Source organism: Condylostylus longicornis, unplaced genomic scaffold (assembly GCF_029603195.1).
Source record: "Condylostylus longicornis isolate FDR11 unplaced genomic scaffold, ASM2960319v2 ptg000040l, whole genome shotgun sequence".
Taxonomy (NCBI): domain Eukaryota; kingdom Metazoa; phylum Arthropoda; class Insecta; order Diptera; family Dolichopodidae; genus Condylostylus; species Condylostylus longicornis.
Window position 1 is genome coordinate 1,330,597 of NW_026578009.1, and position 14,663 is coordinate 1,345,259.

General features: G+C 24.9%; 1 protein-coding gene across 1 annotated transcript in view; it reads right to left on the reverse strand.

Moving 5' to 3' along the window:
* LOC129609913 (uncharacterized protein DDB_G0283357-like) overlaps positions 1-7,036 on the reverse strand; it is a 128,057-nt gene extending 121,021 nt beyond the window's left edge. The window contains exon 1 of the mRNA XM_055522185.1: positions 7,013-7,036. The gene's annotated coding sequence lies outside the window, so the exon portion shown is untranslated. The remainder of the gene's footprint in view (positions 1-7,012) is intronic.
* Positions 7,037-14,663: the final 7,627 nt, after the last annotated feature.

Below are 14,663 nucleotides of genomic sequence, written 5' to 3' on the forward strand. Positions count from 1 at the left end.
TTTGTGTAATATTTGAATGAATTTAATTCGGAATTTTGAGGATTTAAAATTCAAATTTTGTATAAAATTTAAGTATTTTTTCAAGGATGGTTGTATTATGTAATTTTTTGAGCTTACAATGTATTTGTAATTGTTAAAATCGAAGTTTATAACTCAAACTATTACACTTATTAATTGTTTTTATAATAAATGCATATACAGTGTGACTGTTGTGTTCATATTTGATAAAATGTTATGTGTTGTTTCTGCAGTAAGTTTTGAAATTTCTTTAATAAATGTTATACAAAATTAGTTCTTATCTAGACGTACAATATATAAGTAAAACTTTGTACTTGTTTATTAAATAGTACACTCAGAATTTTTTTATGTGACAATTTATTATCAACTGTATATAAACTAGCTTTAGTATACTAATAAAGTGGAAGTACTTTTTGAAAACTTTATATTCTTCGGAGCAACAAATTGTCGTAGGCAATGCGTAGATTGCAAATTTAATTTTTAAATTGTTTTTAATTATTTATTAAAATTTTCTTTTTGAAGAAATTGGTTTCAGTCCTAAAAGTATTTAGGAATTTAGCACAAGCGAATATAATATTAGGGCTGTTATGTGCAATATAGATAGTATTTTGGTCATATTTTAGAAACTACTTAAGGTACAGCTGTTATTAACATGGCCACTATTTTGTAAAAGCTCAATTTCAAAAGTTATTTGGTATCATCTCAGAAATTATTGAAGCTATAATATACAAATTTCGAAGGAACATATAAGTATATTTCTGGGGCTGTTTTATTTGATAAAATTAGTTGAAATTCCTTGAATTTATGTGAAATAGTTTGGCAATTTTAACACAACCCTTAAAATCATTTATTCGTACGGATATTACAAAGTTGATACGTTCAACTCTTGCTTCTTTTTATAATATTTTGCAAGATAGTTTGATTTCAATTGAAATTTTACATAGAAACCACATGAAAGATAAAATTGTTTTGATTACCTTAAATTGAACTTTCGTACTTGAGTAGTGCAAGAACTAATGGTTTTTCGACATTATACAAATTTTTTTTTTTAAATCATTTTCATTCTTTTAAAGAGTGTTCATGATCAAAAATTTTAAAATAATTATTTTTTAAAAAGAACAAAGAATTTTTAATATTCTAATACTTTTATTGTAAGTTATTTTAATTAATTTTGAAAATACTATATATAGTATTAGCATTATAAAAAAGAATTTTAGAAATATTATTTTAAATTAAGTAATCACATTTAATTCTCGAACTATAGAATAAGTATTTAAGAAAAATATTTTTCTATATACATTTTATGTAAGTGCCATTAAAGTGGATTTCAGATTTATAAAACTCATTTTACACATTCACTTTTTATTATATAAAAGGTATATAATATATTGTATTTAGAAATATTTTTATTTACACTTATAAAATCAAATTTATATTCCAATAAAACATGACAAGTACATGTAGTGTAACTTGTAATCTAGTTGATATAATCCATGAAATTTATAGGACAATTTAAACTAAAGTATATTATGACAAAAATATATAATCAAAATATCCCATTCATGATATAATAAATATATATATTTACAAATATTATTATATAAATCTGTACATGAATTAAGAATATTGGTACATTCATACCATAATATACATGCATATATAAATAAAAAGTCTACACTGAGAAAAATTTTATCTAAATTAGATATTTTTTTTTAAACAGAAAAAACACAAACTATATCCGAAATCACGACAACTACACTTTATAGATAATTTTCACAAAAATGTATTTTCTACCCCATTATTTATTTTTTGAATAAAATATTAGAAATATAATGTTTTTAAATTAGTTGGGCTACTATAATTTTGTATAATATTTTGTAGTCAAATTCAAAATATTGTTCAGGAATTAAGAAATATTTTAGCACATTATAGAAATGAATTCTTTCTCATTTGGCAATGTTTTTATTCGAATACCAATAAACTTGTGTCTATCAAAACATTTTTTTATTCAGTGACATTCTATTTTGAAAAACACGAAAGGGATATTGTAAAAAGAGCTATTATTATATCTTTATTACACTATTCATATAACAAAATTGAATTACCTACGAAATTGTTATACATTATATCCTTTTTAGTTTCATTTTATCGATTAATTGATATAATTTTAGGGTCTTTTACTATGAAAAGTATTGAAATCTCTTCATGTTTTATAAGGATAAAATTTATTTCTACTTTGGGCAAAAATATTACGAGTTATGGTTTATGACCACATTAGACAGGCGTTTTTTTCAGTGTATATATATTTTTATATTGTTAAGATAAAAATCTTCTTTTACAAAATCAACTTTTAAAAGGAATTTGAACATTTTATATAAAATTACTCTTGTACAAATATACAAAATAGTATACCGCATAATGCTCAAAGGAAACTAAAGATTTATTTTATATTTCTTTGATATTTCAAAAAAAAAAAAAAGAAAAAAAAAATTAATCTTCAATAAAGTTCACTAGGTCACGTATAATCATTTTATATAATATTATACATACATACAAACATATACATGTATGTTCACATAAATGCAATTGAAAACCGTTCTTAATTTTAGTATGAAATACACAAGTTTTTTTTTGGTTTTGATATTTTATTGAAACTTATTGATTTTATCCTTATTATTTTTTCTCATCCTTTAAAAGCTTTTGTAAAAATTTTTTTGTAAATATAAGAGTAACAAAATAACTTTACTAAAAAGTAACTTTTTTTTGTTTTGATTATGGTCTCTATATGTGCAACCTATTTTCGAAAAATATCTTTCAAATTTTAGTTTATTAAGTTTCAGGTATATGCTATGGCATTATGTTGATTCGTTCTTTTATTTTTTTGTTTGAAAGACTACTGGGATAAAAAGCATATTGTAGAAGATATAAAAGAAATGAGTTCGATTGAAACCAATGGTTCTGTATTGTAGCACATTTTCTTCGAACAAAAATTATAGGATCCTTTCGAAATATCCCGATGCATATTGTAAACTGTGACAACAATGTTGAAAATCAAACTTATTTATATAAACAATGCTATATTATGAGCTATATGCAAATTAATTCGTTATTAGTAGTGCAGTTAAATCAGAATTATTAACTCTTTTGCTTTTATAAAGTTGTCAAAAATAAACTGAGTATTTTACGTCACATTATGTTTTTACAGTTTCGCGTTTATGAAATTCTTTTATATTATGCATTAGATAATTTTGTTGCATACTTTAGGGAAGAAGAAGCATTAACATGATGGCCGAATAAGACGGTTCATTTACTATGTTACATTGAAAATTAATTATACTTTTTTTTAATAAGAAGACATTTAGTTCCTCCTAGATTCGCAAAGGTTAACAGATAGCTCAAAGGGGAACCGCAATGGAAAAAAATTGTGTCTCGATTGAAGGAAGTTTTTAATAATTACCAACTGTTAAAATCTAAAGCCTCTAAAATTTGCGGTGTAAAAAGAAAACGATTTCAAAAATTAGAAAAAAATGGGTTTTGAATAACGGTTAACTTCGAGCACCGGTTTGTTATCGTACAATGTTTATACTATAACAAACCGGCGCTCGAAGTCTTGGATAAGGCGAAACAGCGTGGCAATATAACCAAGTTTCTAATTTTATACGTTTGCACAATAAAAAAAATTGTATATGATTCCGATGCAAGAAATAGTCAAAATGTAGCATTTTTTAGAGTTTAAGGAGCTATAACTTTTAAAGAGTCGAAAAATAAATAATTCCAAATTTTAAAAAATAATTCCAAAAGAATTTCATTTTTCAAAAACTAGAAGTAAAGATTATTTATAAACGTTTTTGGTAGACGAACAAACGCATCAGTAATAAGCAGATTTTTGATAGAAACTATAAAACATACGAAAAAACAAAAGAAAAATTCTGATGTATTATCTCAATTCGATATAGAATTTTCTAAAAAAAATTCTTGGTAAAATTTTCAACAGAAGGATTTGAAATTTTTTTCTAATTCACAGTTGATTTGCAGTTGAACAAATCTTATGTATAAAATAAAAAATTTAAATTCACCATTTTGTTTCTGACAAAATATGTTTTCAGTATAAAATTAATAATGGCATTGTTTTCTTTAAGAGAGTATAATTGATATACACATTACATACATATATAAGTAGTTTACAGTCCCATGGCAATCAGCAACTTTTTATTTTTTACTATTAAAAATTTTATCGATGAAACTATTCAACAATATTATGAAATATTACATTTTCCTATAAATTTCACAAAATTTTTGGAAATTAATGAAAATTATTAATTAAATTGCACCTATTCAGTTAAAGATTAAAGATTAATCTTAATTTTATCCTCCTTCTAAAGCTTTGCAATTGCATCCACAATAATAAAATTTCCACTTTAAAAAATTCACAATTTTTGTTAATTAGCACTTTTCCAAAAATTTTTTGAAAAAAAGTGCTTATTAGTTTCACTCTGTCCGTCCGTCCGTCGGTCCGTCCGTCCATGGACACTTTTTTGTTTACAAAACTTTTGCACCCTTGAAGATAGAAAGCTGAAATTTAATACGTATATAGATCTTTGCTAAAAACTTATTTCCGTACTACAAAATTTTTACCTATCTCCCCCCCTCTAGAAGTTATACCACCCCAAAACCTAAAAAATGGCCTTTTTTAACTACTTGTTGCAATGAAACCATAAGCATTTTTGAAATTTTGCAAACGCATAAAGGCAGCGGCTTGCTTCCCCTAGCGCGTTATACTATAGTTAAACTTTAGAAAAACAAAATAGCCGTTCAAATTCACCGTTACCTAAAGTCTTTTTTTTCCGAATTTTTGATTTCGTTTTTCTTCTAGACCCCAGCCTGTAGAAGCTTGAAATTTTAACGGCTTTTAGACATTATCAAATACTTCATTTCTTTAGAAGAAAATTTTTTTACATCTCCGCCCACTCTCAAGTTATCGCCTCTTGAAATTTGTAAAATTTGAATTTTTGACACCTTATATTTCCGAAACCGCAAGCTTTTTCTAATTTCTATAAACACAAAAAGCTAACGGTAAATTCCATGACATTAAAAAATATAATTATTTTTCTTAACTCACACAATTAACCCTTAAAATCGAGCATTATGTTAACCCCACTTTATATTAATTTTTGCTTTATTTCAAAGACTGCATATATGCGTCATCCTAAATATATGCAATCCTAGAAATAGTTTTGTATATAGATGAAAATAATTTTAATAGTGTGATAGGTATACATAGACTGTATTTAAAAGCAGAATTTTCACTTGTTGAAGGGAAAAGTGCTACAATACAAACCATTGGTTTGACCCAACTTTATTTTAATTACTTTTTTTGCTAAAAAGAAAGTGAAAGAAATCAATTTCTGTAAGGTATTATGCTAAATTATTTTTGCATCCGCGAATAAGCGATATAATGATGATCGAAACAATGACGAAACGATATGAATGCGACAATGTCACTTCAAATTTACTTCTGTTCATATACATACAATATTCTGACTGGGTAGTCATGAAAAAATTGTTTAAAAATTAATTGCAAACGTTTAATAAATTTGGTTAAGATCGTGAGATTAATATTTCAACTAGATAACACGTAATCATTGGTTTCGTGAGAATTCATGGGATTCGGCTTCTAATAATCTTACTTCTAATAATTGGTGTAAAACACTTCTTTATTTTGCAAAATTTTATTTAAATCATTTTTTACGTGAAAACTTAGATTTTGACCTTATTTTCAATAGTAAGTATCAAAAGCTGTTTGAAACATCATGGCTATAAAATGAATATCTTCCCCGAATTATGAAGGAAAATGTAAAAATCAGACGCTTTTTAGGAATGACCAACTTTGAAGACCAATAACAAAAAAGGATTTAAAGATCAATAACAAAAATTTCTCCTATACTAGATATTATTTATCTGAATTTATCATATCATCCTACTTATAAAATAATTCTAATGTCCTAAATTTTAGGACACTTTTTATACATAATCAATTATTTGATGAATAAGAATATTCACAGAAAGAAATATAATTGTTATTGATTTTGTAAGTCTGATGTTTCGTTCCATATAAAAAAACGTACTTCTTCTAAAGTAAATTCAAAACAGCTAAATAGAATTATTGGACAGCTATTTAAGAACTCATTAACTTCTTGGCTTTTGATCATTTGAATTTTCAAACATTGAACAAGTATACAAAAATTGTGAGAAAACTGTTTAAACAAAACTAGAGATCTTTTCAAGTATTCGATTTTCTAAATGCAAAATATATACAGATAAAAATTGTTATTATCCGAAATTAAAGAACACTTTTTAGCTAATACGCATTTTTCGAAGATAAAAGAACATTTAGTTTTATAATACCTAGGTTATAAAATTAAAGGTAAAATTGGAATTACTGCATTACGTTACTTCCAAAATAAATAACTTGTTCTTTCCAAATTTGCATGTTTCTTAAGGCCTCTTAAAAAATAAATTATAATTAATTTGTTGTTCAATCTATTTTAGGATATCAGATGAAGTTCGTTTGAATTGAAATCAGATGAAGTTCGTTTGAATTGACGCCAAAATTTTATCCGCATATATTCTCATATACAAAACATAAATCAAATCTTTATTTGCCATTAATTATTATTTTTTTTTTATAAACTTTATATGTGACTCCTTCGATAGTGACAAACAAATTTTTTTTTTTCAACTCATGTAAGGGTTTTTGAAATTTTTTTAAAAATATCCTAAAATTTTTTTAAAATTACAATTTCTTTTAAAATGACTTTGAATTTTAGGTAACATAAAATGTACAATATTTTCAACATGGAAAATCGTCCTTTTTTTTTCATCCTATACATTATAATTTTAAATATTTACGTAATTTTCTATGTGTAAACACGTAAATATGCGTATACGTTCATCATTTTCATTAAAATTTAATAATATGCATAAGCTAATTTACCATTAAATTGATTTCACGCTCACTTGCCTGAAATGATACAAAAAAAAAATAAAATTTTTTATTAAATTTTTTTTTTTATTTTTATAGAAATTTTTTTATATGTATCATGACACATGCATTATTACACATCCACACGTAGATATATATATATATATATATGTACATATTGAGGTTTTAATTCCTCTATACTTTTAAAATATTCTTAGGAAAATTGATGATTCTTTATAAGGAAAAAATACATGGCTATATAACCAATGTGTAAGTAAGGTACACAACTAAAAATAAAAGTATAAAATTAGAATTCGTACAAATTTAAAGTACAATTTTCTGTAATATAGAATAGGAGTTCGTTACTTGGATTTGTATCAATTAGAAATATTACCTGGATTACCTGGACCTCCTCAGAATTATATATAGGTAAACAATATTATTCAATAATAAAAATATGGTAAATCTCAATAATCTGAATTCATGTTTATTAGCTCAGCCATAGAACGATGACCTCAAATTATTCCTTTTCCAATGAATAATTATTATTCAATTGTTATATTTTATGACGTGCCGTTATTACTCTAGGTTCTCTAGGGTTCGAGTGCTAAATAAATTTTTATAAAATAATTTTAATATGAAAACTTCAGTAATCTTGCATTTCGTTAAAATTTCCAAGCTTTAACCATTGTTTTTACTTAAAAATCTAGTCATACATCCTTCGTGCACGTTAATTTAATGCATAAGTTCTTTTTTTCAAGCATGCCAACAAATTATTTTTTTACTCGATAATTAAGAAGTTTTCCGCAATAAAAACAATCAATTGACTTTTTAACCGTCTTCTTTCCTCTACTAAATGATATCGTTGCAGTTTGTTTTTTTTTTTTTATTTAATAACCCTTAAGCATCCTTGAAAATCCTTGTAGTATATCAAATTACCAACCAACAACTATTTTTTAATTTGTTTGTGCGTGTGTTATTTTTGCAAGCACATGAAGTAATGAAATTATTATTTTTATTATTCCAGACATATTTAATATGTTTTGTGACAAAAAACAATCACCCGTTTAATAGGATAATTCAAAACAATAACAGTAAAAGATAATAAAAAAAAAGACTTAATTAATAAAAAAAAAAATTAAATGTCCTTATATAACAAAAGACAGCAATAAAACAAAAAAAAAAAATTTTTTTATTTATTTGTCACGCCAATAAATTTTAATTGCAATGAGGAAACGTAAAATGTACAACTTATAGTCGAAAAAGGAAGCCACAATTATTTTATTATACAAAACTCAAATTAAAAGCGTGTGGTCAATATGGATATTGAAAAAAGGGGAAAAATGGGAAAAGTAATAAAGCTATAAAAGTATAAAGATAACAATTAATATGAAATATTGTAAAGAACAAAAAATGGATTCGATCAATGGTTTTTAAACAAGCACATTTCCACATTAGTACATACATATACGTACTTTAAGGTTTAGAAGGCATCTAAGAAAGTTGGGCTTAGAAAGAGATGGGAACGCACTCACAGCAGCGGATTTGCAATTTGCCGAAACTTCAAAGTTACTCAAATTCATCAGTGAATTGAATTTTTCAAATGGGTGTTGTATAGGGACGTGTTATGCACGAAAGGGATGCATAGAATGTGCTGGTTACGGTAAAATTTTACATACAAATTTAAATTAATATTGACTGCTTATTTCGGGGGTGATTTTATTATTTTATCATTTGTCTGTACTGTTTTGAACAAGTAAAAATTTTACTTTTATGTTTTGTTTTTCTTTTAGGTTTGGAATTTAAAAAATGTTTTATGGTATCGAATATGTAAAAAATTGACGTTTACAGAATTTTATTGGATCATTAGGCATCCCATAAAATTAATGGGATTAATATTAGAAAGAGGAGCAGAGGTGTGTTAAAATTTTCTTCTATAGACGACAAGACAAGACAACAGGACAAACGAACGGCGCAAGAGTGAAGTTAATAAACATATTTTTTGTCAATTTTGTTAGAAAGATGCTAAAAAATAGACTTTTACAATAAAAATTTAATTTTTAATTTTAAAAATTTTATTTTTGTTTTCCTCAAAAGAATATTTTCCCGAAAGGATGCTTTTTACAAGCATATTGATAAAAATAGTATTTCATAAAAAAAAACATTTGAATTTTTGCTTCATATTCAATTTTACAATATTTTTAATACATGAAAGATCAAAGATGTTAATTTAATATCCAATATATAATTACAAATTTCAGATTGCATCAAAACCAAATATAAGTAATACTATTTTGAGTTGACGCCATCATGTAATTAAATTAATGAAATTGAAGTAGGAACGAACACAATATTAAAACATCTAAGAATTTAAAGTTTAATTCGCAAGATTAACAAATATAAAAGTTCTAATGCTTTCTGCGGTCATTTAAAAATAATAAAATTGTAACGTGCAAAAATTTCTTTATAAACAACTGAAGTTATTTTAATAAAATATCAAATTCCAAATTAAATTATTCAATTTTCATGTTTTTAAATCTTAAATTCGGTTCAGTATAAAATTTTTTTCTGTAATAGCACCTTCAATTTTAATGTTTCTTAATCGAATTTTGTTTCTAATTACATTTGTGTAATTACAAGCGTTATATGTATGTCATATACAAAGCGTAATAAATCTCATAATCTTATATAAAATTTCAGAATTTTAAATGAAGATCTTTTGTGATTCAGACATATTGTAGAATAAAGCTTTATTTGAACTTATACCAATTTGTGAGTTACTGAAATAAATCTGTTAAATAGACGGCTTAATAGTAGATAATACTGTAAAATTTTTACAAAAGAAATAAATTTTTTATAGCACTTTAGAGTCGCAATACACATATGTATAACATGGTTTATAAATATTCCATAAATATCATACGAAATCTAATAAAATATTTGATATTATAAATATCTTTGAACTTGAAATATTTGATATTATAAATATCAATCGAATTTTGATCGAGTTTCAATAAAATCAGTCAAGGTTTATAAAAATATTTAATGCATAAACTCTCCTTTATAGATTTGTTGTATATGAAACTATTGGATATCTCAAAAATTTTACCCATTCACTTAAAATTTTATAAAATGAAAAATTACCAAAAAAACACACAAATTATTAAAAATCAAAACATTATTAAATTCTCAACAAATTGCTTTTAATTAATTAATTAATTTTTATTTTATTAATTCATAATTCATTATTTACAAATATTTTTTTGAAACACAATATACCAACAATTTATTTTTTTCTCTTATAAATAATTCTTGCGGTTTTAAAAATAGCTGTAGGCGCCGCAAATTTCTCCAAAGTTTAATAAAAGATTTTACGTAAAGTAAAAATTAATTAAAAAAAAATTTTTTAACAAAAAAATTTTAATCATTTACACTTCATAGCACTGAAACACGTGCACAAAAAAAAAATTAATATTTTATTAAAAAAATCGAAACAAAAATATAGAATAAAGAAGCCTAACCTTCGTGGTCACTTTAATCTTTAAAGGGTTATCCATAAATTTTAACTAGGTATAAAATACCTTAAATTTATCTTTGAAATTAAAATTCCTTTACTATATCAGACAAACTAAAATATAAAACTAAAATATATTCTTGACCATTAAATTTAATACATGGTTTCAAAATTTTTTTATACATTGAAATTATCCACACATGCACAACTTTATAAATATTAACTATGGGAAATAGTTTAGATTTTATTAATATGTTTTTGTAATATTATTATTATGACCACACCATCATCTACATTTATATATACAGATGTGGATATGAACTAGCCTATATACTACATAATATACAAATAACCACAAAAATTTAAGGGATCTTATGCTAGAGAAAATATAAAAAATGTTTCTTTTTCTGTATTCAACATAACCCTTAGGTAAATCTCGTGTATTATGATAAATTTTAACAACCCGTATTTTTTCCTTTTGATATTTCACTTTTTACTTTTTGTTAAAAGAAGTCCTTTAATACATAAAAAAAAAGGATAAAATATGTATAGTATATTCCAGCATTCTTAATATACATTTAACCTACTCTTTAGTAATCTTTATTAAATTTTCTACAAAAAGGAAAAGAACAGAACAAAATTTTTTATAAATGCGGTTTAAATTTAATAGAGATCTTCAATTCTGGATCTCATCAATATCATAATTCACATGTTGAGTTATTTTGAATATAACTATATAAAAATTTTATTTTTATATAAAAAGTGCCGTTATAGACATTGTTATATTTTGCCAAATTTTGTTTACGATATGAAGGTGATGAAATGAGAGGACAAGTTAAAATTTTCCATTTCAAATAAATATGAAAATTTTAGAATTTATTGAACTATAAATGTACAATGCTCATATATAAATAATTCTATACACAACTAATTTATTCAATTTCAATGTCTGCAATTTATTCGAATTTCGTTCAGTAATTATAATTTCCAATCAAATTTATTATAGTTTAAATATATGTATAAATGTTTGTATAAGAATTGATTTAAAATGAACAACTTATTATAAAATTTAAGTAAACAACTAGAGTCGAATAGTCGTAATAAGTAAACAACTAGAGTTGAGAGTAGACAACTAGAGTCGAACTAGGAAACAAGAAATTCAAATTCAGGAAATCTAGTGCATACACTGAAATGTACCCATATTATTTAATATAAAATTGAGCAGACATAATAAAGAAAATACAACAACGTCAAATTATTTTATAGGAAGAAAAACTAAATTATATGTTATGTATAATAATATTGCAATATTCATAACATTAATTTTATATACAGTGTGTTCAGTAAAGAGTACAATATTATATATCATTGTTTAGAGTATCGAAAATTGGTAAAATTTTCGAAAAAAATAAAAAAAAGGAAAAATTTGATTCTTTCTAAAGTTCGAAAGTTTCGTATTCCGAAAGGACATAGGAAACGAAATAAGATAATAGCCCTTTCAAGGTCCGTTTATATGAACCTTAGATCTTTTTCGGAAGGGAAGTTATAAACAACAAGTAAAAACGTTTCAGTCGGTATAAACTGATTGAATTATACCCTGCACCTTTCGTTATTGTGTAGCAATTACTCGAACCTCTGAAATCATTCTATAGAAACTTCACGGACATGTCTGGCCTATAATTGGACATCCGACTGCCAAGTTTCATGAATCTGACCTTATAATTTTTCCAAATATTTAAAATTAGCTTTTGGAGTTGTATGGTAAGTACCTGAACCTGCCAAGCAATTCCACCAAAACTTCACAAATATATTTGACCTATAATTGGACACATGACTGCCAAGTTTTATGAATCTGACTTTATTATTTTGCCGAATATAAAAAATTTGTTATTGGAGTTGTATGGCAGCCACCCGAACCGGTGCAGCTATCCCATTATAATTTTTAAAGCATATGTAGAATATAATTGGACACATGTATACAAAATTTTATATTTATAGCTTTATTAGATTTTGAAATATTTAAAATAAACTCTTGGAGTTGTATGGCAGCTACCCGAACCCGTTGTCCGACTTAGTCCAATAACAATAGGGTTCGTCCTTGGCACAAAAGAAAAAACTTGTGAAAGTTTGGTATCGATTGCATTATTCGTTTTTGAGTTATCGTGTGATCGGACGGACGGACGGACGGACGGACATGTCTAAATCGACGCAGAATTTTACGCTGAGCAAGAATATATATCCATACCGCAGATGACTCCTTCAAGTAGTTACAAACTCCATACCAAAGTTAATATACCCTTCACGAAGTGCAGGGTATAAAAAGCTTGGTTAAGTAGATATTTCGTGAATATTTGTTAAAATCTCTGTATCACGGAAACCGTTGAGATTTTACAACTAGTTCCAAACAAAAATTTTATCCATTTTTGATACCCTAAACAATGATATACTATAATATTATTGTACTCTTTACTGAATCACCTTGTATATTTTTAATTCACAAGATTCTTTTTTATATTTTTATTAAATTTTATAAAATAATTCTATGACACAAGATTTCTAGCTGGAATTCTTCGCTGGTAGAAAATACGGAACAAATGGTTAGCTTATATTATAATATCCAACTACATATACTTATATATTATATATGTAAGGAAACCACTATAAGAAATTAATATATATGTATATGCCTACATATTATTTAAGTGAAACCACAAACCTTAACTTTACACATTTTCATAACACTTTCTTACATGTGTTTTATTTACTTATAAACGCGTTTATCACTTGAATTTAATACGTAACTCTATTATTAAATTACAATTTATTAATTTAATATATGAAAAAAAAAACATTTATGATGATTTAATTAGAAAAAATTATTTTTAAATTAAACAAAAATAAATATACATATATGAAGAAGACATCTTAAAGCCTTCAGTTATAACGCAATCAATTTTATATACTTACATACATATGTACGTAGGGTATACACGCACAGCCCAACATATTATTTAGAAAAAAAAAAACCAAAAAAAAAATTCCTCTACAATTTCAAATAAATTACCATTTTTTATGTTAACTGATGTGTAACTTACCGTAACATGTCAGACAAAGAACACAAAAACAAAAATTGAGAGAGAGTAAAAAAAAATAACTAAATCAGAAATCAGAATGTTCAAAATACAAAAGAGAAGAAAAGAATTTTGTACAAATTATTTTAGAGTTTTATTTTTCTACTGAATGAAAATATGGGCACGTTTGATACAACCTAAACAGCAAAAATAACAACAATAATACACATACAAAAATAATATTTAGGTTTACAAAAAGATTTTTTGTTTAAATGAAAATTACCCCCTTTTCTCTCTCTCTATCTCTCGTACTGTTGACAAAATTTTTCATAAAAAAATATAAACACAACAGTGGAAATATGTGGCGGATGTTGTTGGAAACTCCTAAAATATGTAACAAAAAAAATTGAAAATAATATTGCCGAGCCGAGCCCTGTTAATTTATTTGATGATCTATAAAAACTATAAAAAATTTATTTTATTTTTATTCAAATTAATTGATTTTTTTTTTTGACTAAGATTGATTTGACTAAGGTAATTTGATTAAGGTAATCAAATTCAAAAAAAATGATTTCAAAATTTATTCAATTTTTAATTGAAAATTTTATGGTAGTTAAAAAAAAAACTGAATTGCAACTTTTATATTGAAAATTAAATGACATTTTTTCAATTTTAATTTTTTTCATAAACAATATTGTTAAATTAAACGTGCATAGAATTTTATTCAGGTGTACTAAATTATATTCCATTTATTGTACAAAATGTATACAAAATTTTATTGTTGTACATATTACTGAATTTCCTGTATAGTATTTTTGAAAATAATTAAGATTTTAAGTTTTGAATTGAGAGAATTGGAATCGGAAATGGGAATGTGGAAAGAATAATTTTTGTTCTTTCTTCGCAAAAACAGCAGGCATTCTTAATTTTAGGTAATAAATAAGCCAACATATCAGAACTGGGATGATAAAAAAGTCGGATTGAAAAAATTGTATCCGACGAATATGCATTTTAGCTTCGAAGCTGTTTGAGCAAGAGCAAAGTTGTGACCGGAAACTTTTTTATCAATTACACAAAA